At 46.8% G+C, this 25,420-nt stretch overlaps 9 non-coding genes and 1 pseudogene across 9 annotated transcripts; 5 read left to right on the top strand and 5 right to left on the bottom strand.

Annotated features, from left to right (window-relative positions):
* Window positions 1-1,117: 1,117 nt before the first annotated feature.
* Window positions 1,118-1,278, bottom strand: LOC120520961. Its single transcript, XR_005631930.1, has one exon. It is a non-coding gene; the product is annotated as a U1 spliceosomal RNA (small nuclear RNA).
* A 1,009-nt stretch (window positions 1,279-2,287) lies between these two features.
* On the top strand, window positions 2,288-2,419 carry LOC120520951 (annotated as a pseudogene).
* A 3,915-nt stretch (window positions 2,420-6,334) lies between these two features.
* LOC120520957 lies at window positions 6,335-6,498 on the bottom strand. Its single transcript, XR_005631926.1, has one exon. It is a non-coding gene; the product is annotated as a U1 spliceosomal RNA (small nuclear RNA).
* A 1,047-nt stretch (window positions 6,499-7,545) lies between these two features.
* LOC120520950 lies at window positions 7,546-7,664 on the top strand. The gene has a single exon (XR_005631921.1). It is a non-coding gene; the product is annotated as a 5S ribosomal RNA (ribosomal RNA).
* A 236-nt stretch (window positions 7,665-7,900) lies between these two features.
* On the top strand, window positions 7,901-8,019 carry LOC120520959. The gene has a single exon (XR_005631928.1). It is a non-coding gene; the product is annotated as a 5S ribosomal RNA (ribosomal RNA).
* Window positions 8,020-11,823: 3,804 nt separating this feature from the next.
* Window positions 11,824-11,987, bottom strand: LOC120520952. The gene has a single exon (XR_005631922.1). It is a non-coding gene; the product is annotated as a U1 spliceosomal RNA (small nuclear RNA).
* A 5,029-nt stretch (window positions 11,988-17,016) lies between these two features.
* LOC120520956 lies at window positions 17,017-17,180 on the bottom strand. Its single transcript, XR_005631925.1, has one exon. It is a non-coding gene; the product is annotated as a U1 spliceosomal RNA (small nuclear RNA).
* A 1,011-nt stretch (window positions 17,181-18,191) lies between these two features.
* LOC120520948 lies at window positions 18,192-18,310 on the top strand. The gene has a single exon (XR_005631919.1). It is a non-coding gene; the product is annotated as a 5S ribosomal RNA (ribosomal RNA).
* A 3,813-nt stretch (window positions 18,311-22,123) lies between these two features.
* LOC120520962 lies at window positions 22,124-22,279 on the bottom strand. Its single transcript, XR_005631931.1, has one exon. It is a non-coding gene; the product is annotated as a U1 spliceosomal RNA (small nuclear RNA).
* A 991-nt stretch (window positions 22,280-23,270) lies between these two features.
* On the top strand, window positions 23,271-23,389 carry LOC120520965. The gene has a single exon (XR_005631934.1). It is a non-coding gene; the product is annotated as a 5S ribosomal RNA (ribosomal RNA).
* The last annotated feature ends 2,031 nt before the right edge of the window (window positions 23,390-25,420 follow it).

The following is a 25,420-nucleotide window of genomic DNA, read 5'->3' as shown; positions in this document are numbered from 1 at the left end:
TGAACAAAGTAGGAGCAAGAACACACCCCTGGCGAACCACAGAATCAACTGGGAAAAACACAGAGGTTCTGTCTCCACACCACTCACAGTACCAGTGTACGGGCTGGCCATGATATCCAGCAACTTCAGGGGGAATCCCACTAAGTCTCAGGAACTCCCACAGGGAAGCTCGAACAACTGAGTCGAATGCTTTGTGAAAATCGACAAAGGCTGCTAAGAAACTTTGCCGATATTCACGCTTTGCGCCCATGCCACTGTGGGATTGCACGCTTAGCAAGGACACGAGGTTGCTGGTCCTTTCTGGACGATGCCCCCTTTGTAAAGTTGCAGGCTCCCGTCCTGAAGAGCTGGACGAGATCTATCTGTCTATCTATGTATCCATCCATCCATCCATCCATCCGTCCATGAGGTGGAACGGGTAACAGGGGGGTCTTAAATGGGTGGAGAGCGAGAGAGCCGACAGAAGGGGATCAGCATGAAGGACAACGTACATTCTAATTCAAAAGACATTCCGAAAAATTTCAAAAGAATGGCAAAAAAAAAAAAAATGAAGACAGACAGGGGAAGGAGTGAAAAAAAAAAAACATACGGCTGTCGTTCAGAAAAGAGGGCTTCCAAAGTTGCATATTTGGGGAGAGAAAAAGGAGCAGCCCTCGTTTGCTGGGAATACCGAGTGCTGTAAGCTTTTGCCTTTCTGCCAGCAGGAGTCGCCCTTCACCTCGTCTTTTTCTTTTCCTCCTTCCACCTGTGTCAGAAGCTGGGCTCTTGGCAGCAAGGAAAGCGGCTTAAAATCAGTAAAGAGGCACTAAAAATAATGAATGATTATTTATATTATTATTTTGTTATGTGTGTGGGGGGGTCCTTAAGATAAATGCATACATTGATTAGTTAATTTAAATTAATATTATTTTTATTATAATTTTTCTATTAAGGGGTCCTTAAAATAAATAAATAAATGGACAGACAGACAGATTGATTGATTGATTTTGGAACTTCTTTATTTATTGCTTAAAGCTCCCAGAGCCGTTGTCTCACAGGCTCCTGCTTCACAATCGCACAAGCACCACTTCCATAAGTTGAAACGCATGTTTTCAGTCTGTTTTTGAACCAGGACTATCAGGGAGAGGCGCAACGCAGTCCCCACTACCACAAATTATGCAGTCGAGTTTCCCGCATTTGGGGAAATCGCAGGGGTCAGCACACCGGAGTGCAATGGATGAGCCTCGCCCTGGGAGAACCACCTTAGTGATCATGGTATCTCCCCTGCCAGGTAAGTATGAGTTGTACAGCCCGGCGCTCATCCTCCCACTTCCTCGGCTTCATCGCCGGCGGCGGGAGGTTTTCCCAGCACAGTCCTCGGTCCTTCGGCCTCCTTCGGGCTTCTTCGGGATCCTTCGGGCTTCTTTGGCCTCGAGGGCGCGCATGCGCGGGAGCTAGCTGCTGCCCAGACGCCCGTGTGCACCGTGACCGGATGTTGGGGTTGCACCGACCTCACCACCTTGATTAGACAGGTTTCACTAGCAACCCCAAGGTGCACCTCGCTCTTATGAAACCAGCCACCCATCGCTGGAGCTTATTGGCTGGAAGAGAAACAGGAGGGGTAGGACTGGGCGGGATGCTGAATGAGAAACAGCCGCCCAACAGCAAAGACAGGCGGCAGGCGGCAGACAGGGAGGCAGGAGGCAAAGCTGCGAAATAGCGAAGGCGACCCTGCGCTCCGGAGACCGAGAGGAAGAAGCCCTCGGCGTGAGGGCGCCGACACGGCAGCAGAGCACCCTCGGGAAGACCTGCGCCGAGGCCGCCGAAAGGTGATCTGGGGCAGCGCTGGGTACACGTTCGAGACTTGAGCCGGTGCTTGCCCTCCCTTTGATGCCACTGTGGGATTGCACGTTAGCAAGGATACGAGGTTGCTGGTTCTTTCTGGAAGATGCCCCCCTTTGTAAAGTTGCAGGCTCCCCGTCTGATGAGCTGGACGAGATCTCTTCTGTCTATCTATCCATCCATCCATCCATCAATCCATCCATCCATGAGGTGGAACGGGTAACAGGGGAGTCTTAAATGGGTGGCGAGGAGAGCCGAGAGAGCCGACAGAAGGGGATCAGTATGAAGGACAACGCACATTCTAATTCAAAAGACATAACTTAAAATTTCAAAAGAATGGCAATTAAAAAAAAAAATGAAGACAGACAGGGAAGGAGAAAAAAAAAAAAGCACCACATAGGGCTGTCGTTTAGAAAAGAGGGCTTCCACAGTTGCCTATTTGGGGAGAGAAAAACGAGCAGCCCTCGTTTACGGCCATACCACTCTGAACACGCCCCTCGGGAGCGCGCATGCTCGTCCGATCTCGGAAGCTAAGCAGAGTCGGGCTCGGTTAGTACTTGGATGGGAGACCGCCTGGGAATACCGAGTGCCGTAAGCTTTTGCCTTTCTGCCAGCAGGAGTCGCCCTTCCCCTTTGTAAAGTTGCAGGCTCCCGTCTTGAGCTGGACGAGATCTTTTCCTCCTTCCACCCGTATCAGAAGCTGGGCTTTTGGCAGCCGAGTGATCTGGGGCAGCCCTGGGTACACGTTCGAGACTTGAGCCGGTGCTTTTTGCCCTGCCAGCAGGAGTTTGATGCCACTGTGGGAGCCCTGGGTACACGTTGAGACTTGAGCCGGTGCTTGCCCTCCCTTTGATGCCACTGTGGGATTGCAGGTTGGAAAGGACACGAGGCTGCTGGTCCTTTCTGGACGATGCCCCCTTTGTAAAGTTGCAGGCTCCCGTCTGAAGAGCTGGACGAGATCTATCTGTCTTTCTATCCATCCATCCATCCATGAGGAGGAACGGGGAACAGGGGGTCTTAAATGGGTGGCAGAGCGAGAGAGCCGACAGAAGGGGATCAGCATGAAGGACAACGTACATTCAAATTTAAAAGAATGGCAAAAAAAAAAATGAAGACAGACAGGGAAGGAGAGAAAAAATAAAAACATAGGGCTGTCGTTTAGAAAAGAGGGCTTCCAAAGTTGAGATGTTTTTCTCATAAAACGAGAGGTTTTCTCTGATCATTCCAATTATTTTCTGTTGGGAAAAAACTTTCTGTTTATTTGTGTATGCACACCTTGCCTTCCACAATACTTCTTTTATCACGTTTATTCGGTCCCAATCTTTCTTCCCGACCTCTCTTTTCCCTGACCTCCCAAACACCACCAAGTCTCTATCCAGCTTGATGTCTACTATGTGTCTCTGCCTTACTTCCTTCCATATCCTTGCCACTGTGGGGCAGTCCCACATTGCATGTCCATACTGACTTATTTTTTTTCTTTTACATCCGTCCCTGGGACATTTAGGCCCTTGTAAATTCTTTCTTTTACTTAAAGCCAGGTTGGTTTCTAGTGCTTCATGGGCGGCCAGCCAGGCTATATCTGCTACTTGATTATTTGGAAACTTTCCCCCAAATCTTTCCCATATCAGTTTAGATTCCTCTCTAGATTTCCCAGTAATGTTTACTGGCTTCTCACTTTCCTTACTTTTCCACTAATTCTTTCCACCTCCTCCACAAGTCCTTTTCATCCTGCTGAAGCCCACAATCTTTGATACAGTCCATCAACCTCCTGTATAGTTTGGGTAATCTAAACTCATATGGTTTCTTGTTCTGGGTTTTATAAAGCCCAAACCTTCTTAGATGACCACCCATCATGTACCTGGCTAAATCCGCTGCCCTCCCTTTCCCGCTCTGTAACAAGGATATGTAAACGGCCGTGTATTTCAATCTTAACAAGATCCTTAAGTCCAGAAAACCTTTCTCCCCCTTTCCTTTTTTGTTTCTTTACTTTCTGTCTTGCGACCTTCTCATCTGTAGACCTCCCAAAAAAATAAAAACATTGTCTTTCGATTTTCCTTAGAATATATTTTGTCCGTAAAAAAACTGTTGCCAGAAAAAAGAGCCTGGGCAAAATTATTGACTTAATTAGCAAAATTTTGCCCTCATATGTTAGTCTCCTAGTCCTCCAGAGACTTGTGAGCTTGTATAACTTTCTTTCCATCTCCTTCCAGTCTCTTCTTCCCTCCTTCTCCTCTCCAAAATGGATCCCTAATATTTTAACCGCCTCTATGTATTTTCATGTCGTCCCCAAAGTCCTCCTGCCACTTGCCCTGCAGATGGCACTCGGATTTCCCCTTATTTAATTGGGCTCTTTTGCTTTTTTGAATTCTGTTCCTAGCAGATATCTGATCATATCCGCTAACTTCCCAATTTTACTTAATGTCATATTAACAACAGTTGCTGTGTGTCTTAAAGTCAACTCCCTTTCTATATTGAACCTCTTTCCCTCCATTTTCATTACCTTCCTTCTTGCCAATTTTTCACATTATGAACCCTATAAGAACACAAAACACTTTCTTATAATTCTTCTTACTATTTTCTTTGGTGGAAAAAACACATTTGCTAAATACGATAGTTTTGGGATTGTAACTGCCTTCATCAGCAATATCTTCCCTTCTATTGATAAGTTCGTTAACCTCCAAAATCCTGCTTTTTTTTTTTGGTTATCTTTTTTCCCCATTTCTTTCCACTCCATCCTCTCTGTATTCTTAACCCCAATACTTTCACAACATTTGACAACCTTATTCTTCCTAGTGGTTTTTCCTTCCATTTCCCCCAACGGATTCCATGAGGAACACAAAGTAAAACCAGCGGTACCCAAGGATTCTCGAAGGGGCACAGTACCAAAGGAGTCCAGTCTTCATCTCAGGTCACTGGGGAGCATCCATGTCTCACAAACATATAGCAAGAAAGGAAGCACCAGGACTCTAAAGACTTGGCCCTTCGTTCTTTTGCAGAGATATTGGGAGCGCCACACACCCCTTTCCAGTGACCTCATGAACCACCAAGCTCTCCCCATCTGTCTACTGACTTCATAGGAAGAGTCACCAGGGACATGAATGTCACTGCCAAGGTAAGTAAACCACTCAACAAGGTCAACACACTCTCCGCAAACAGACACACTGCTGATATCTGTGCCCAAGAGGTCATTAAAGGCCTGGCTGTTGGTTTTCATCCAGGACACTCACAAGCCCAGACACTCAGACTCCTCACTCAGTCTCTTGAGCACCCTGATCAGAGCCTCCATTGACTCCACGACAATCACAGCATCATCAGCAAAGTCAATATTCATGAATCTTTCTTCTCCAACAGATGCCCCACAGCCGCTGAACCCCATGACCCTGCACAACACCCAGTCCATACAAGCACTGAACAAAGTAGGAGCAAGAACACACCCCTGACGAACCACAGAATCAACTGGGAAAAACACAGAGGTTCTGTCTCCACACCACTCACAGTACCAGTGTACGGGCTGGCCATGATATCCAGCAACTTCAGGGGGAATCCCACTAAGTCTCAGGAACTCCCACAGGGAAGCTCGAACAACTGAGTCGAATGCTTTGTGAAAATCGACAAAGGCTGCTAAGAAACTTTGCCGATATTCACGCTTCGCCCATGCCACTGTGGGATTGCACGCTAGCAAGGACACGAGGTTGCTGGTCCTTTGTGGACGATGCCCCCCTTTGTAAAGTTGCAGGCTCCCGTCTGAAGAGCTGGACGAGATCTATCTGTCTATCTATGTATCCATCCATCCATCCATCCATCCGTCCATGAGGTGGAACGGGTAACAGGGGTCTTAAATGGGTGGCGAGAGCAGAGAGCCGACAGAAGGGGATCAGCATGAAGGACAACGTACATTCTAATTCAAAAGACATTCGAAAAATTTCAAAAGAATGGCAAAAAAAAAAATGAAGACAGACAGGGAAGGAGTGAAAAAAAAAAACATACGGCTGTCGTTCAGAAAAGAGGGCTTCCAAAGTTGCATATTTGGGGAGAGAAAAAGGAGCAGCCCTCGTTTACTGGGAATACCGAGTGCTGTAAGCTTTTGCCTTTCTGCCAGCAGGAGTCGCCCTTCCCCTCGTCTTTTTCTTTTCCTCCTTCCACCCGTGTCAGAAGCTGGGCTCTTGGCAGCAAGGAAAGCGGCTTAAAATCAGTAAAGAGGCACTAAAAATAATGAATGATTATTTATATTATTATTTTATTATGTGTGGGGGTCCTTAAGATAAATACATACATTGATTAGTTAATTTAAATTAATATTATTTTTATTATAATTTTTCTATTAGCGGGGTCCTTAAAATAAATAAATAAATGGACAGACAGACAGATTGATTGATTGATTTTTGGAACTTCTTTATTTATTGCTTAAAGCTCCCAGAGCCGTTGTCTCACAGGCTCCTGCTTCACAATCGCCCAAGCACCACTTCCATAAGTTGAAACGCATGTTTTCAGTCTGTTTTTTGAACCAGGACTATCAGGGAGAGAGCGAACGCAGTCCCCCACTACCACAAATTATGCAGTCGAGTTTCCCGCATTTGGGGAAATCGCAGGGGTCAGCACACCCGGAGTGCAATGGATGAGCCTCGCCCTGGGAGAACCACCTTAGTGATCATGGTATCTCCCCTGCCAGGTAAGTATGAGTTGTACAGCCCGGCGCTCATCCTCCCACTTCCTCGGCTTCATCGCCCGGGCGGCGGGAGGTTTTCCCCAGCACAGTCCTCGGTCCTTCGGCCTCCTTCGGGCTTCTTCGGGATCCTTCGGGCTTCTTTGGCCTCGGGAGCGCGCATGCGCGGAGCTAGCTGCTGCCCAGACGCCCGTGTGCACCGTGACCGGATGTTGGGGTTGCACCGACCTCACCACCTTGATTAGACAGGTTTCACTAGCAACCCCAAGGTGCACCTCGCTCTTATGCAAACCAGCCACCCATCGCTGGAGCTTATTGGCTGGAAGAGAAACAGGAGGGGTAGGACTGGGCGGGATGCTGAATGAGAAACAGCCGCCCAACAGCAGACAGCAGGCGAGGCGGCAGGCGGCAGACAGGAGGCAGGAGGCAAAGCTGCGAAAGAGGAAGGCGACCCTGCGCTCCGGAGACCGAGAGGAAGAAGCCCTCGGCGTGGGCGCTCGCACACGGCAGCAGAGCACCCTCGGGAAGACCTGCGCCGAGGCCGCCGAGTGATCTGGGGCAGCGCTGGGTACACGTTCGAGACTTGAGCCGGTGCTTGCCCTCCCTTTGATGCCACTGTGGGATTGCACGTTAGCAAGGATACGAGGTTGCTGGTTCTTTCTGGAAGATGCCCCCCTTTGTAAAGTTGCAGGCTCCCCGTCTGATGAGCTGGACGAGATCTCTCTGTCTATCTATCCATCCATCCATCCATCCATCAATCCATCCATCCATGAGGTGGAACGGGTAACAGGGGAGTCTTAAATGGGTGGCGAGAGCGAGAGAGCCGACAGAAGGGGATCAGTATGAAGGACAACGCACATTCTAATTCAAAAGACATAACTTAAAATTTCAAAAGAATGGCAATTAAAAAAAAAAAATGAAGACAGACAGGGGAAGGAGAAAAAAAAAAAAAAAAAACATAGGGCTGTCGTTTAGAAAAGAGGGCTTCCACAGTTGCCTATTTGGGAGAGAAAACGGGCGGGGTCCTTAAAATAAATAAATAAATGGACAGCCCTCGTTTCCCAGACGGCCATACCACTCTGAACACGCCCGATCTCGTCCGATCTCGGAAGCTAAGCAGAGTCGGGCTCGGTTAGTACTTGGATGGGAGACCGCCTGGGAATACCGAGTGCCGTAAGCTTTTGCCTTTCTGCCAGCAGGAGTCGCCCTTCGCCTCGGCGTGGGCGCTTTTGATCTGGGGCAGCGCTGGGTACGTTCCTCCTTCCACCCTGTGGGATTGCAGAAGCTGGGCTTTTGGCAGCCGAGTGATCTGGGGCAGCCCTGGGTACACGAATGGCAATCGAGACATAGGGCTGTCGTTTAGAAAAGAGGGCTTCCACAGTTGCCTATTTGGGGAGAGAAAAACGAGCAGCCCTCGTTTACGGCCATACCACTCTGAACACGCCCGATCTCGTCCGATCTCGGAAGCTAAGCAGAGTCGGGCTCGGTTAGTACTTGGATGGGAGACCGCCTGGGAATACCGAGTGCCGTAAGCTTTTGCCTTTCTGCCAGCAGGAGTCGCGCCTCGTCTTTTCTTTTCCTCCTTCCACCCGTATCAGAAGCTGGGCTTTTGGCAGCCGAGTGATCTGGGGCAGCCCTGGGTACACGTTCGAGACTTGAGCCGGTGCTTGCCCTCCCTTTGATGCCACTGTGGGATTGCAGGTTGGAAAGGACACGAGGCTGCTGGTCCTTTCTGGACGATGCCCCCCTTTGTAAAGTTGCAGGCTCCCCGTCTGAAGAGCTGGACGAGATCTATCTGTCTTTCTATCCATCCATCCATCCATGAGGAGGAACGGGGAACAGGGGGGTCTTAAATGGGTGGCGAGCGAGAGAGCCGACAGAAGGGGATCAGCATGAAGGACAACGTACATTCAAATTTAAAAGAATGGCAAAAAAAAAAATGAAGACAGACAGGGAAGGAGAGAAAAAATAAAAACATAGGGCTGTCGTTTAGAAAAGAGGGCTTCCAAAGTTGAGATGTTTTTCTCATAAAACGAGAGGTTTTCTCTGATCATTCCAATTATTTTCTGTTGGGAAAAAACTTTCTGTTTATTTGTGTATGCACACCTTGCCTTCCACAATACTTCTTTTATCACGTTTATTCGGTCCCAATCTTTCTTCCCGACCTCTCTTTTCCCTGACCTCCCAAACACCACCAAGTCTCTATCCAGCTTGATGTCTACTATGTGTCTCTGCCTTACTTCCTTCCATATCCTTGCCACTGTGGGGCAGTCCCACATTGCATGTCCATACTGACTTATTTTTTTCTTTTACATCCGTCCCTGGGACATTTAGGCCCTTGTAAATTCTTTCTTTTACTTAAAGCCAGGTTGGTTTCTAGTGCTTCATGGGCTGCCAGCCAGGCTATATCTGCTACTTGATTATTTGGAAACTTTCCCCCAAATCTTTCCCATATCAGTTTAGATTCCTCTCTAGATTTCCCAGTAATGTTTACTGGCTTCTCACTTTCCCTTACTTTTCCACTAATTCTTTCCACCTCCTCCACAAGTCCTTTTCATCCTGCTGAAGCCCACAATCTTTGATACAGTCCATCAACCTCCTGTATAGTTTGGGTAATCTAAACTCATATGGTTTCTTGTTCTGGGTTTTATAAAGCCCAAACCTTCTTAGATGACCACCCATCATGTACCTGGCTAAATCCGCTGCCCTCCCTTTCCGCTCTGTAACAAGGATATGTAAACGGCCGTGTATTTCAATCTTAACAAGATCCTTAAGTCCAGAAAACCTTTCTCCCCCTTTCCTTTTTGTTTCTTTACTTTCTGTCTTGCGACCTTCTCATCTGTAGACCTCCCAAAAAAATAAAAACATTGTCTTTCGATTTTCCTTAGAATATATTTTGTCCGTAAAAAAACTGTTGCCAGAAAAGAGCCTGGGCAAAATTATTGACTTAATTAGCAAAATTTTGCCCTCATATGTTAGTCTCCTAGTCCTCCAGAGACTTGTGAGCTTGTATAACTTTCTTTCCATCTCCTTCCAGTCTCTTCTTCCCTCCTTCTCCTCTCCAAAATGGATCCCTAATATTTTAACCGCCCCTCTATGTATTTTCATGTCGTGCCCAAAGTCCTCCTGCCACTTGCCCTGCAGATGGCACTCGGATTTCCTTATTTAATTGGGCTCTTTTGCTTTTTTGAATTCTGTTCCTAGCAGATATCTGATCATATCCGCTAACTTCCCAATTTTACTTAATGTCATATTAACAACAGTTGCTGTGTGTCTTAAAGTCAACTCCCTTTCTATATTCGAACCTCTTTCCCTCCATTTTCATTACCTTCCTTCTTGCCAATTTTTCACATTATGAACCCTATAAGAACACAAAACACTTTCTTATAATTCTTCTTACTATTTTCTTTGGTGGAAAAAACACATTTGCTAAATAGTATAGTTTTGGGATTGTAACTGCCTTCATCAGCAATATCTTCCCTTCTATTGATAAGTTCGTTAACCTCCAAAATCCTGCTTTTTTTTTGGTTATCTTTTTCCCCATTTCTTTCCACTCCATCCTCTCTGTATTCTTAACCCCAATACTTTCACAACATTTGACAACCTTATTCTTCCTAGTGGTTTTTCCTTCCATTTCCCCCAACGGATTCCATGAGGAACACAAAAGTAAAACCAGCGGTACCCAAGGATTCTCCGAAGGGGCACAGTACCAAAGGAGTCCAGTCTTCATCTCAGGTCACTGGGGAGCATCCATGTCTCACAAACATATAGCAAGAAAGGAAGCACCAGGACTCTAAAGACTTGGCCCTTCGTTCTTTTGCAGAGATATTGGGAGCCTCACACCCCTTTCCAGTGACCTCATGAACCACCAAGCTCTCCCCATCTGTCTACTGACTTCATAGGAAGAGTCACCAGGGACATGAATGTCACTGCCAAGGTAAGTAAACCACTCAACAAGGTCAACACACTCTCCGCAAACAGACACACTGCTGATATCTGTGCCCAAGAGGTCATTAAAGGCCTGGCTGTTGGTTTTCATCCAGGACACTCACAAGCCCAGACACTCAGACTCCTCACTCAGTCTCTTGAGCACCCTGATCAGAGCCTCCATTGACTCCACGACAATCACAGCATCATCAGCAAAGTCAATATTCATGAATCTTTCTTCTCCAACAGATGCCCCACAGCCGCTGAACCCCATGACCCTGCACAACACCCAGTCCATACAAGCACTGAACAAAGTAGGAGCAAGAACACACCCCTGACGAACCACAGAATCAACTGGGAAAAACACAGAGGTTCTGTCTCCACACCACTCACAGTACCAGTGTACGGGCTGGCCATGATATCCAGCAACTTCAGGGGGAATCCCACTAAGTCTCAGGAACTCCCACAGGGAAGCTCGAACAACTGAGTCGAATGCTTTGTGAAAATCGACAAAGGCTGCTAAGAAACTTTGCCGATATTCACGTTTGCTCCCATGCCACTGTGGGATTGCACGCTAGCAAGGACACGAGGTTGCTGGTCCTTTCTGGACGATGCCCCCTTTGTAAAGTTGCAGGCTCCCGTCTGAAGAGCTGGACGAGATCTATCTGTCTATCTATGTATCCATCCATCCATCCATCCATCCGCCCATGAGGTGGAACGGGTAACAGGGGGTCTTAAATGGGTGGCGAGCAGAGAGCCGACAGAAGGGGATCAGCATGAAGGACAACGTACATTCTAATTCAAAAGACATTCGAAAAATTTCAAAAGAATGGAAAAAAAAAAATGAAGACAGACAGGGGAAGGAGTGAAAAAAAAAAACATACGGCTGTCGTTCAGAAAAGAGGGCTTCCAAAGTTGCATATTTGGGGAGAGAAAAAGGAGCAGCCCTCGTTTACTGGGAATACCGAGTGCTGTAAGCTTTTGCCTTTCTGCCAGCAGGAGTCGCCCTTCACCTCGTCTTTTCTTTTCCTCCTTCCACCCGTGTCAGAAGCTGGGCTCTTGGCAGCAAGGAAAGCGGCTTAAAATCAGTAAAGAGGCACTAAAAATAATGAATGATTATTTATATTATTATTTTATTATGTGTGTGGGGGGGTCCTTAAGATAAATACATACATTGATTAGTTAATTTAAATTAATATTATTTTTATTATAATTTTTCTATTGGGGGGTCCTTAAAATAAATAAATAAATGGACAGACAGACAGATTGATTGATTGATTTTGGAACTTCTTTATTTATTGCTTAAAGCTCCCAGAGCCGTTGTCTCACAGGCTCCTGCTTCACAATCGCCCAAGCACCACTTCCATAAGTTGAAACGCATGTTTTCAGTCTGTTTTTTGAACCAGGACTATCAGGGGAGAGCGCGAACGCAGTCCCCCACTACCACAAATTATGCAGTCGAGTTTCCCGCATTTGGGGAAATCGCAGGGGTCAGCACACCCGGAGTGCAATGGATGAGCCTCGCCCTGGGAGAACCACCTTAGTGATCATGGTATCTCCCCTGCCAGGTAAGTATGAGTTGTACAGCCCGGCGCTCATCCTCCCACTTCCTCGGCTTCATCGCTCGGCGGCGGGAGGTTTTCCCCAGCACAGTCCTCGGTCCTTCGGCCTCCTTCGGGCTTCTTCGGGATCCTTCGGGCTTCTTTGGCCTCGGGAGCGCGCATGCGCGGGAGCTAGCTGCTGCCCAGACGCCCGTGTGCACCGTGGCCGGATGTTGGGGTTGCACCGACCTCACCACCTTGATTAGACAGGTTTCACTAGCAACCCCAAGGTGCACCTCGCTCTTATGTCAACCAGCCACCCATCGCTGGAGCTTATTGGCTGGAAGAGAAACAGGAGGGGTAGGACTGGGCGGGATGCTGAATGAGAAACAGCCGCCCAACAGCAAAGACAGGCGGCAGGCGGCAGCACAGGCAGACAGGAGGCAAAGCTGCGAAAGAGGAAGGCGACCCTGCGCTCCGGAGACCGAGAGGAAGAAGCCCTCGGCGTGGGCGCTCGACACGGCAGCAGAGCACCCTCGGGAAGACCTGCGCCGAGGCCGCCGAGTGATCTGGGGCAGCGCTGGGTACACGTTCGAGACTTGAGCCGGTGCTTGCCCTCCCTTTGATGCCACTGTGGGATTGCACGTTAGCAAGGATACGAGGTTGCTGGTTCTTTCTGGAAGATGCCCCCCTTTGTAAAGTTGCAGGCTCCCGTCTGATGAGCTGGACGAGATCTCTGTCTGTCTATGTCTATCTATCCATCCATCCATCCATCCATCAATCCATCCATCCATGAGGTGGAACGGGTAACAGGGGAGTCTTAAATGGGTGGCGTAGAGCGAGAGAGCCGACAGAAGGGGATCAGTATGAAGGACAACGCACATTCTAATTCAAAAGACATAACTTAAAATTTCAAAAGAATGGCAATTAAAAAAAAAAAGCCCGGCTCATGAAGACAGACAGGGAAGGAGAAAAAAAAAAAAACATAGGGCTGTCGTTTAGAAAAGAGGGCTTCCACAGTTGCCTATTTGGGGGCAGAGAAAACGAGCAGCCCTCTTTCTGGAAGATTTTGTACGGCCATACCACTCTGAACACGCCAGGGGAGTCTTAAATGGGTGGCGAGAGCGAGAGAGCCGACAGAAGGGGATCAGTATGAAGGACAACGCACATTCTAATTCAAAAGATCTCGGAAGCTAAGCAGAGTCGGGCTCGGTTAGTACTTGGATGGGAGACCGCCTGGGAATACCGAGTGCCGTAAGCTTTTGCCTTTCTGCCAGCAGGAGTCGCCCTTCGCCTCGTCTTTTTCTTTTCCTCCTTCCACCCGTATCAGAAGCTGGGCTTTTGGCAGCCGAGTGATCTGGGGCAGCCCTGGGTACACGTTCGAGACTTGAGCCGGTGCTTGCCCTCCCTTTGATGCCACTGTGGGATTGCAGGTTGGAAAGGACACGAGGCTGCTGGTCCTTTCTGGACGATGCCCCCCTTTGTAAAGTTGCAGGCTCCCCGTCTGAAGAGCTGGACGAGATCTATCTGTCTTTCTATCCATCCATCCATCCATGAGGAGGAACGGGGAACAGGGGGGTCTTAAATGGGTGGCGAGCGAGAGAGCCGACAGAAGGGGATCAGCATGAAGGACAACGTACATTCAAATTTAAAAGAATGGCAAAAAAAAAAAATGAAGACAGACAGGGAAGGAGAGAAAAAATAAAAACATAGGGCTGTCGTTTAGAAAAGAGGGCTTCCAAAGTTGAGATGTTTTTCTCATAAAACGAGAGGTTTTCTCTGATCATTCCAATTATTTTCTGTTGGGAAAAAACTTTCTGTTTATTTGTGTATGCACACCTTGCCTTCCACAATACTTCTTTTATCACGTTTATTCGGTCCCAATCTTTCTTCCCGACCTCTCTTTTCCCTGACCTCCCAAACACCACCAAGTCTCTATCCAGCTTGATGTCTACTATGTGTCTCTGCCTTACTTCCTTCCATATCCTTGCCACTGTGGGGCAGTCCCACATTGCATGTCCATACTGACTTATTTTTTTTCTTTTACATCCGTCCCTGGGACATTTAGGCCCTTGTAAATTCTTTCTTTTACTTAAAGCCAGGTTGGTTTCTAGTGCTTCATGGGCGGCCAGCCAGGCTATATCTGCTACTTGATTATTTGGAAACTTTCCCCCAAATCTTTCCCATATCAGTTTAGATTCCTCTCTAGATTTCCCAGTAATGTTTACTGGCTTCTCACTTTCCTTACTTTTTCCACTAATTCTTTCCACCTCCTCCACAAGTCCTTTTCATCCTGCTGAAGCCCACAATCTTTGATACAGTCCATCAACCTCCTGTATAGTTTGGGTAATCTAAACTCATATGGTTTCTTGTTCTGGGTTTTATAAAGCCCAAACCTTCTTAGATGACCACCCATCATGTACCTGGCTAAATCCGCTGCCCTCCCTTTCCGCTCTGTAACAAGGATATGTAAACGGCCGTGTATTTCAATCTTAACAAGATCCTTAAGTCCAGAAAACCTTTCTCCCCCTTTCCTTTTTTGTTTCTTTACTTTCTGTCTTGCGACCTTCTCATCTGTAGACCTCCCAAAAAAATAAAAACATTGTCTTTCGATTTTCCTTAGAATATATTTTGTCCGTAAAAAAACTGTTGCCAGAAAAAAGAGCCTGGGCAAAATTATTGACTTAATTAGCAAAATTTTGCCCTCATATGTTAGTCTCCTAGTCCTCCAGAGACTTGTGAGCTTGTATAACTTTCTTTCCATCTCCTTCCAGTCTCTTCTTCCCTCCTTCTCCTCTCCAAAATGGATCCCTAATATTTTAACCGCCTCTATGTATTTTCATGTGTGCCCAAAGTCCTCCTGCCACTTGCCCTGCAGATGGCACTCGGATTTCCTTATTTAATTGGGCTCTTTTGCTTTTTGAATTCTGTTCCTAGCAGATATCTGATCATATCCGCTAACTTCCCAATTTTACTTAATGTCATATTAACAACAGTTGCTGTGTGTCTTAAAGTCAACTCCCTTTCTATATTGAACCTCTTTCCCTCCATTTTCATTACCTTCCTTCTTGCCAATTTTTCACATTATGAACCCTATAAGAACACAAAACACTTTCTTATAATTCTTCTTACTATTTTCTTTGGTGGAAAAAACACATTTGCTAAATACGATAGTTTTGGGATTGTAACTGCCTTCATCAGCAATATCTTCCCTTCTATTGATAAGTTCGTTAACCTCCAAAATCCTGCTTTTTTTTTTTGGTTATCTTTTTCCCCATTTCTTTCCACTCCATCCTCTCTGTATTCTTAACCCCAATACTTTCACAACATTTGACAACCTTATTCTTCCTAGTGGTTTTCCTTCCATTTCCCCAACGGATTCCATGAGGAACACAAAGTAAAACCAGCGGTACCCAAGGATTCTCGAAGGGGCACAGTACCAAAGGAGTCCAGTCTTCATCTCAGGTCACTGGGGAGCATCCATGTCTCACAAACATATAGCAAGAAAGGAAGCACCAGGACTCTAAAGACTTGGCCCTTCGTTCTTTGCAGAGATATTGGGAGCGCCACACACCCCTTTCCAGTGACCTCATGAACCACCAAGCTCTCCCCATCTGTCTACTGACTTCATAGGAAGAGTCACCAGGGACATGAATGTCACTGCCAAGGTAAGTAAACCACTCAACAAGGTCAACACACTCTCCGCAAACAGACACACTGCTGATATCTGTGCCCAAGAGGTCATTAAAGGCCTGGCTGTTGGTTTTCATCCAGGACACTCACAAGCCCAGACACTCAGACTCCTCACTCAGTCTCTTGAGCACCCTGATCAGAGCCTCCATTGACTCCACGACAATCACAGCATCATCAGCAAAGTCAATATTCATGAATCTTTCTTCTCCAACAGATGCCCCACAGCCGCTGAACCCCATGACCCTGCACAACACCCAGTCCATACAAGCACTGAACAAAGTAGGAGCAAGAACACACCCCTGACGAACCACAGAATCAACTGGGAAAAACACAGAGGTTCTGTCTCCACACCACTCACAGTACCAGTGTACGGGCTGGCCATGATATCCAGCAACTTCAGGGGGAATCCCACTAAGTCTCAGGAACTCCCACAGGGAAGCTCGAACAACTGAGTCGAATGCTTTGTGAAAATCGACAAAGGCTGCTAAGAAACTTTGCCGATATTCACGCTTGCGCTCCATGCCACTGTGGGATTGCACGTTAGCAAGGACACGAGGTTGCTGGTCCTTTCTGGACGATGCCCCCCTTTGTAAAGTTGCAGGCTCCCGCCTGAAGAGCTGGACGAGATCTATCTGTCTATCTATGTATCCATCCATCCATCCGTCCATCCATGAGGTGGAACGGGTAACAGGGGGGTCTTAAATGGGTGGCGAGAGCGAGAGAGCCGACAGAAGGGGATCAGCATGAAGGACAACGTACATTCTAATTCAAAAGACATTCGAAAAATTTCAAAAGAATGGCAAAAAAAAATGAAGACAGACAGGGAAGGAGAAAAAAAAAAAACATACGGCTGTCGTTCAGAAAAGAGGGCTTCCAAAGTTGCATATTTGGGAGAGAGAAGGAGCAGCCCTCGTTTACTGGGAATACCGAGTGCTGTAAGCTTTTGCCTTTCTGCCAGCAGGAGTCGCCCTTCACCTCGTCTTTTCTTTTCCTCCTTCCACCCGTGTCAGAAGCTGGGCTCTTGGCAGCAAGGAAAGCGGCTTAAAATCAGTAAAGAGGCACTAAAAATAATGAATGATTATTTATATTATTATTTTATTATGTGGGGGTCCTTAAGATAAATAAATACATTGATTAGTTAATTTAAATTAATATTATTTTTATTATCATTTTTCTAGGGGGCGGGGGTCCTTAAAATAAATAAATAAATGGACAGACAGACAGATTGATTGATTGATTTTTGGAACTTCTTTATTTATTGCTTAAAGCTCCCAGAGCCGTTGTCTCACAGGCTCCTGCTTCACAATCGCCCAAGCACCACTTCCATAAGTTGAAACGCATGTTTTCAGTCTGTTTTTTGAACCAGGACTATCAGGGAGAGCGCGAACGCAGTCCCCCACTACCACAAATTATGCAGTCGAGTTTCCCGCATTTGGGGAAATCGCAGGGGTCAGCACACCCGGAGTGCAATGGATGAGCCTCGCCCTGGGAGAACCACCTTAGTGATCATGGTATCTCCCCTGCCAGGTAAGTATGAGTTGTACAGCCCGGCGCTCATCCTCCCACTTCCTCGGCTTCATCGCCGGCGGCGGGAGGTTTTCCCCAGCACAGTCCTCGGTCCTTCGGCCTCCTTCGGGCTTCTTCGGGATCCTTCGGGCTTCTTTGGCCTCGGGAGCGCGCATGCGCGGGAGCTAGCTGCTGCCCAGACGCCCGTGTGCACCGTGACCCGGATGTTGGGGTTGCACCGACCTCACCACCTTGATTAGACAGGTTTCACTAGCAACCCCAAGGTGCACCTCGCTCTTATGCAAACCAGCCACCCATCGCTGGAGCTTATTGGCTGGAAGAGAAACAGGAGGGGTAGGACTGGGCGGGATGCTGAATGAGAAACAGCCGCCCAACAGCAAAGACAGGCGGCAGGCGGCAGGCGGCAGACAGGAGGCAGGAGGCAAAGCTGCGAAAGAGGAAGGCGACCCTGCGCTCCGGAGACCGAGAGGAAGAAGCCCTCGGCGTGGGCGCTCGCACACGGCAGCAGAGCACCCTCGGGAAGACCTGCGCCGAGGCCGCCGAGTGATCTGGGGCAGCGCTGGGTACACGTTCGAGACTTGAGCCGGTGCTTGCCCTCCCTTTGATGCCACTGTGGGATTGCACGTTAGCAAGGATACGAGGTTGCTGGTTCTTTCTGGAAGATGCCCCCCTTTGTAAAGTTGCAGGCTCCCCGTCTGATGAGCTGGACGAGATCTCTCTGTCTATCTATCCATCCATCCATCCATCCATCAATCCATCCATCCATGAGGTGGAACGGGTAACAGGGGAGTCTTAAATGGGTGGCGAGAGCAGAGAGCCGACAGAAGGGGATCAGTATGAAGGACAACGCACATTCTAATTCAAAAGACATAACTTAAAATTTCAAAAGAATGGCAATTAAAAAAAAAAAAAATGAAGACAGACAGGGGAAGGAGAAAAAAAAAAAAACATAGGGCTGTCGTTTAGAAAAGAGGGCTTCCACAGTTGCCTATTTGGGGAGAGAAAAACGAGCAGCCCTCGTTTACGGCCATACCACTCTGAACACGCCCGATCTCGTCCGATCTCGGAAGCTAAGCAGAGTCGGGCTCGGTTAGTACTTGGATGGGAGACCGCCTGGGAATACCGAGTGCCGTAAGCTTTTGCCTTTCTGCCAGCAGGAGTCGCCCTTCGCCTCGTCTTTTCTTTTCCTCCTTCCACCCGTATCAGAAGCTGGGCTTTTGGCAGCCGAGTGATCTGGGGCAGCCCTGGGTACACGTTCGAGACTTGAGCCGGTGCTTGCCCTCCCTTTGATGCCACTGTGGGATTGCAGGTTGGAAAGGACACGAGGCTGCTGGTCCTTTCTGGACGATGCCCCCCTTGTAAAGTTGCAGGCTCCCGTCTGAAGAGCTGGACGAGATCTATCTGTCTTTCTATCCATCCATCCATCCATGAGGAGGAACGGGGAACAGGGGGGTCTTAAATGGGTGGCGAGAGCGAGAGAGCCGACAGAAGGGGATCAGCATGAAGGACAACGTACATTCAAATTTAAAAGAATGGCAAAAAAAAAAAAATGAAGACAGACAGGGGAAGGAGAGAAAAAAATAAAAAACATAGGGCTGTCGTTTAGAAAAGAGGGCTTCCAAAGTTGAGATGTTTTTTCTCATAAAACGAGAGGTTTTCTCTGATCATTCCAATTATTTTCTGTTGGGAAAAAACTTTCTGTTTATTTGTGTATGCACACCTTGCCTTCCACAATACTTCTTTTATCACGCTTATTCGGTCCCAATCTTTCTTCCCGACCTCTCTTTTCCCTGACCTCCCAAACACCACCAAGTCTCTATCCAGCTTGATGTCTACTATGTGTCTCTGCCTTACTTCCTTCCATATCCTTGCCACTGTGGGGCAGTCCCACATTGCATGTCCATACTGACTTATTTTTTTTCTTTTACATCCGTCCCTGGGACATTTAGGCCCTTGTAAATTCTTTCTTTTACTTAAAGCCAGGTTGGTTTCTAGTGCTTCATGGGCGGCCAGCCAGGCTATATCTGCTACTTGATTATTTGGAAACTTTCCCCCAAATCTTTCCCATATCAGTTTAGATTCCTCTCTAGATTTCCCAGTAATGTTTACTGGCTTCTCACTTTCCCTTTACTTTTTCACTAATTCTTTCCACCTCCTCCACAAGTCCTTTTCATCCTGCTGAAGCCCACAATCTTTGATACAGTCCATCAACCTCCTGTATAGTTTGGGTAATCTAAACTCATATGGTTTCTTGTTCTGGGTTTTATAAAGCCCAAACCTTCTTAGATGACCACCCATCATGTACCTGGCTAAATCCGCTGCCCTCCCTTTCCCGCTCTGTAACAAGGATATGTAAACGGCCGTGTATTTCAATCTTAACAAGATCCTTAAGTCCAGAAAACCTTTCTCCCCCTTTCCTTTTTTGTTTCTTTACTTTCTGTCTTGCGACCTTCTCATCTGTAGACCTCCCAAAAAATAAAAACATTGTCTTTCGATTTTCCTTAGAATATATTTTGTCCGAAAAAAACTGTTGCCAGAAAAGAGCCTGGGCAAAATTATTGACTTAATTAGCAAAATTTTGCCCTCATATGTTAGTCTCCTAGTCCTCCAGAGACTTGTGAGCTTGTATAACTTTCTTTCCATCTCCTTCCAGTCTCTTCTTCCCTCCTTCTCCTCTCCAAAATGGATCCCTAATATTTTAACCGCCTCTATGTATTTTCATGTCGTAAAGTCCTCCTGCCACTTGCCCTGCAGATGGCACTCGGATTTCCTTATTTAATTGGGCTCTTTTGCTTTTTTGAATTCTGTTCCTAGCAGATATCTGATCATATCCGCTAACTTCCCAATTTTACTTAATGTCATATTAACAACAGTTGCTGTGTGTCTTAAAGTCAACTCCCTTTCTATATTCGAACCTCTTTCCCTCCATTTTCATTACCTTCCTTCTTGCCAATTTTTCACATTATGAACCCTATAAGAACACAAAACACTTTCTTATAATTCTTCTTACTATTTTCTTTGGTGGAAAAAACACATTTGCTAAATACTATAGTTTTGGGATTGTAACTGCCTTCATCAGCAATATCTTCCCTTCTATTGATAAGTTCGTTAACCTCCAAAATCCTGTTTTTTTTGGTTATCTTTTTCCCCATTTCTTTCCACTCCATCCTCTCTGTATTCTTAACCCCAATACTTTCACAACATTTGACAACCTTATTCTTCCTAGTGGTTTTCCTTCCATTTCCCCAACGGATTCCATGAGGAACACAAAGTAAAACCAGCGGTACCAGGATTCTCGAAGGGGCACAGTACCAAAGGAGTCCAGTCTTCATCTCAGGTCACTGGGAGCATCCATGTCTCACAAACATATAGCAAGAAAGGAAGCACCAGGACTCTAAAGACTTGGCCCTTCGTTCTTTGCAGAGATATTGGGAGCGCACACACCCTTTCCAGTGACCTCATGAACCACCAAGCTCTCCCCATCTGTCTACTGACTTCATAGGAAGAGTCACCAGGGACATGAATGTCACTGCCAAGGTAAGTAAACCACTCAACAAGGTCAACACACTCTCCGCAAACAGACACACTGCTGATATCTGTGCCCAAGAGGTCATTAAAGGCCTGGCTGTTGGTTTTCATCCAGGACACTCACAAGCCCAGACACTCAGACTCCTCACTCAGTCTCTTGAGCAGCCTGATCAGAGCCTCCATTGACTCCACGACAATCACAGCATCATCAGCAAAGTCAATATTCATGAATCTTTCTTCTCCAACAGATGCCCCACAGCCGCTGAACCCCATGACCCTGCACAACACCCAGTCCATACAAGCACTGAACAAAGTAGGAGCAAGAACACACCCCTGACGAACCACAGAATCAACTGGGAAAAACACAGAGGTTCTGTCTCACACCACTCACAGTACCAGTGTACGGGCTGGCCATGATATCCAGCAACTTCGGGGAATCCACTAAGTCTCAGGAACTCCCACAGGGAAGCTCGAACAACTGAGTCGAATGCTTTGTGAAAATCGACAAAGGCTGCTAAGAAACTTTGCCGATATTCACGTTTGCGCTCCATGCCACTGTGGGATTGCACGTTAGCAAGGACACGAGGTTGCTGGTCCTTTCTGGACGATGCCCCCCTTTGTAAAGTTGCAGGCTCCCCGTCTGAAGAGCTGGACGAGATCTATCTGTCTATCTATGTATCCATCCATCCATCCATCCATCCGTCCATGAGGTGGAACGGGTAACAGGGGGGTCTTAAATGGGTGGCGAGGCGAAGAGCCGACAGAAGGGATCAGCATGAAGGACAACGTACATTCTAATTCAAAAGACATTCCGAAAAATTTCAAAAGAATGGCAAAAAAAAAAAAAATGAAGACAGACAGGGGAAGGAGTGAAAAAAAAAAAAAAAAAAACATACGGCTGTCGTTCAGAAAAGAGGGCTTCCAAAGTTGCATATTTGGGGAGAGAAAAGGCAGCCCTCGTTTACTGGGAATACCGAGTGCTGTAAGCTTTTGCCTTTCTGCCAGCAGGAGTCGCCCTTCACCTCGTCTTTTTCTTTTCCTCCTTCCACCTGTGTCAGAAGCTGGGCTCTTGGCAGCAAGGAAAGCGGCTTAAAATCAGTAAAGAGGCACTAAAAATAATGAATGATTATTTATATTATTATTTTATTATGTGTGTGGGGGGGTCCTTAAGATAAATACATACATTGATTAGTTAATTTAAATTAATATTATTTTTATTATAATTTTTCTATTGAAGGGGTCCTTAAAATAAATAAATAAATGGACAGACAGACAGATTGATTGATTGATTTTTGGAACTTCTTTATTTATTGCTTAAAGCTCCCAGAGCCGTTGTCTCACAGGCTCCTGCTTCACAATCGCCCAAGCACCACTTCCATAAGTTGAAACGCATGTTTTCAGTCTGTTTTGAACCAGGACTATCAGGGGAGAGCGAACGCAGTCCCCACTACCACAAATTATGCAGTCGAGTTTCCCGCATTTGGGGAAATCGAGGGTCACACACCCGAGTGCAATGGATGAGCCTCGCCCTGGGAGAACCACCTTAGTGATCATGGTATCTCCCCTGCCAGGTAAGTATGAGTTGTACAGCCGGCGCTCATCCTCCCACTTCCTCGGCTTCATCAGCTCGGCGGCGGAGGTTTTCCCCAGCACAGTCCTCGGTCCTTCGGCCTCCTTCGGGCTTCTTCGGGATCCTTCGGGCTTCTTTGGCCTCGGAGCGCGCATGCTGGAGCTGCTGCTGCCCAGGCGCCCGTGTGCACCGTGACCGGATGTTGGGTTGCACCGACCTCACCACCTTGATTAGACAGGTTTCACTAGCAACCCCAAGGTGCACCTCGCTCTTATGCAAACCAGCCACCCATCGCTGGAGCTTATTGGCTGGAAGAGAAACAGGAGGGTAGGACTGGCAGGATGCTGAATGAGAACACGCCCAACAGCAAAGACAGGCGGCAGGCGGCGGACAGGAGGCAGGAGGCAAAGCTGCGAAGAGGAAGGCGACCCTGCGCTCCGGAGAACCGAGAGGAAGAAGCCCTCGGCGTGGGCGCTCGACACGGCAGCAGAGCACCTCGGGAAGACCTGCGCCGAGGCCGCCGAGTGATCTGGGGCAGCGCTGGGTACACGTTCGAGACTTGAGCCGTGCTTGCCCTCCCTTTGATGCCACTGTGGGATTGCACGTTAGCAAGGATACGAGGTTGCTGGTTCTTTCTGGAAGATGCCCCTTTGTAAAGTTGCAGGCTCCCGTCTGATGAGCTGGACGAGATCTCTCTGTCTATCTATCCATCCATCCATCCATCCATCAATCCATCCATCCATGAGGTGGAACGGGTAACAGGGGAGTCTTAAATGGGTGGCGAGAGCGAGAGAGCCGACAGAAGGGATCAGTATGAAGGACAACGCACATTCTAATTCAAAAGACATAACAAAATTTCAAAAGAATGGCAATTAAAAAAAAAAAAAAAATGAAGACAGACAGGGGAAGGAGAAAAAAAAAAAAAAAAAAACATAGGGCTGTCGTTTAGAAAAAAGGGCTTCCACAGTTGCCTATTTGGGAGAGAAAACGAGCAGCCCTCGTTTACGGCCATACCACTCTGAACACGCCCGATCTCGTCCGATCTCGGAAGCTAAGCAGAGTCGGGCTCGGTTAGTACTTGGATGGGTGACCGCCTGGGAATACCGGGTGCCGTAGACTTTTGCCTTTCTGCCAGCAGGAGTCGCCCTCATCGCCTCGTCTTTTCTTTTCCTCCTTCCACCCGTATCAGAAGCTGGGCTTTTGGCAGCCAGTGATCTGGGGCAGCCCTGGGTACACGTTCGAGACTTGAGCCGGTGCTTGCCCTCCCTTTGATGCCACTGTGGGATTGCAGGTTGGAAAGGACACGAGGCTGCTGGTCCTTTCTGGACGATGCCCCCTTTGTAAAGTTGCAGGCTCCCGTCTGAAGAGCTGGACGAGATCTATCTGTCTTTCTATCCATCCATCCATCCATGAGGAGGAACGGGAACAGTGGGGTCTTAAATGGGTGGCGAGAGCGAGAGAGCCGACAGAAGGGGATCAGCATGAAGGACAACGTACATTCAAATTTAAAAGAATGGCAAAAAAAAAAAAAAAAATGAAGACAGACAGGGGAAGGAGAGAAAAAAATAAAAAACATAGGGCTGTCGTTTAGAAAAGAGGGCTTCCAAAGTTGAGATGTTTTTTCTCATAAAACGAGAGGTTTTCTCTGATCATTCAATTATTTTCTGTTGGGAAAAACTTTCTGTTTATTTGTGTATGCACACCTTGCCTTCCACAATACTTCTTTTATCACGTTTATTCGGTCCCAATCTTTCTTCCCACCTCTCTTTTCCTGACCTCCCAAACACCACCAAGTCTCTATCCAGCTTGATGTCTACTATGTGTCTCTGCCTTACTTCCTTCCATATCCTTGCCACTGTGGGGCAGTCCCATTACATGTCCATACTGACTTATTTTTTTTTCTTTTACATCCGTCCCTGGGACATTTAGGCCCTTGTAAATTCTTTCTTTTACTTAAAGCCAGGTTGGTTTCTAGTGCTTCATGGGCGGCCAGCCAGGCTATATCTGCTACTTGATTATTTGGAAACTTTCCCCCAAATCTTTCCCATATCAGTTTAGATTCCTCTCTAGATTTCCCAGTAATGTTTACTGGCTTCTCACTTTCCTTACTTTTCCACTAATTCCTTTCCACCTCCTCCACAAGTCCTTTTCATCCTGCTGAAGCCCACAATCTTTTGATACAGTCCATCAACCTCCTGTATAGTTTGGGTAATCTAAACTCATATGGTTTCTTGTTCTGGGTTTTATAAAGCCCAAACCTTCTTAGATGACCACCATCATGTACCTGGCTAAATCCGCTGCCCTCCCTTTTCCCGCTCTGTAACAAGGATATGTAACGGCCTGTATTTCAATCTTAACAAGATCCTTAAGTCCAGAAAACCTTTCTCCCCCTTTCCTTTTTTGTTTCTTTACTTTCTGTCTTGCGACCTTCTCATCTGTAGACCTCCCAAAAAAATAAAAACATTGTCTTTCGATTTTCCTTAGAATATATTTTGTCCGTAAAAAAACTGTTGCCAGAAAAAAGAGCCTGGGCAAAATTATTGACTTAATTAGAAATTTTGCCCTCATATGTTAGTCTCCTAGTCCTCCAGAGACTTGTGAGCTTGTATAACTTTCTTTCCATCTCCTTCAGTCTCTTCTTCCTCCTTCTCCTCTCCAAAATGGTCCCCTAATATTTTACCCGCCCCTCTATGTATTTTCATGTCGTGCCCAAAGTCCTCCTGCCACTTGCCCTGCAGATGGCACTCAGTTTCCTTATTTAATTGGGCTCTTTTTGCTTTTTGAATTCTGTTCCTAGCAGATATCTGATCATATCCTAATCTTCCCAATTTTACTTAATGTCATATTAACAACAGTTGCTGTGTGTCTTAAAAGTCAACTCCTTTCTATATTCGGAACCTCTTTTCCCTCCATTTTCATTACCTTCCTTCTTGCCAATTTTTCACATTATGAACCCTATAAGAACACAAAACACTTTCTTATAATTCTTCTTACTATTTTTCTTTGGTGGAAAAAACACATTTGCTAAATACGATAGTTTTGGGATTGTAACTGCCTTCATCAGCAATATCTTCCCTTCTTTTGTTGATAAAGTAATCGATTCTAACCTTTAAATGCAACTCTTTATTTTTTCCTTTAGAGTATCTTACA

This window comes from Polypterus senegalus, unplaced genomic scaffold (assembly GCF_016835505.1).
Source record: "Polypterus senegalus isolate Bchr_013 unplaced genomic scaffold, ASM1683550v1 scaffold_3277, whole genome shotgun sequence".
Classification (NCBI taxonomy): Eukaryota; Metazoa; Chordata; class Cladistia; order Polypteriformes; family Polypteridae; genus Polypterus; species Polypterus senegalus.
The sequence above is the reverse complement of the archived record's forward strand: the minus strand, read 5'-3'. Positions and strand labels throughout refer to the sequence as shown.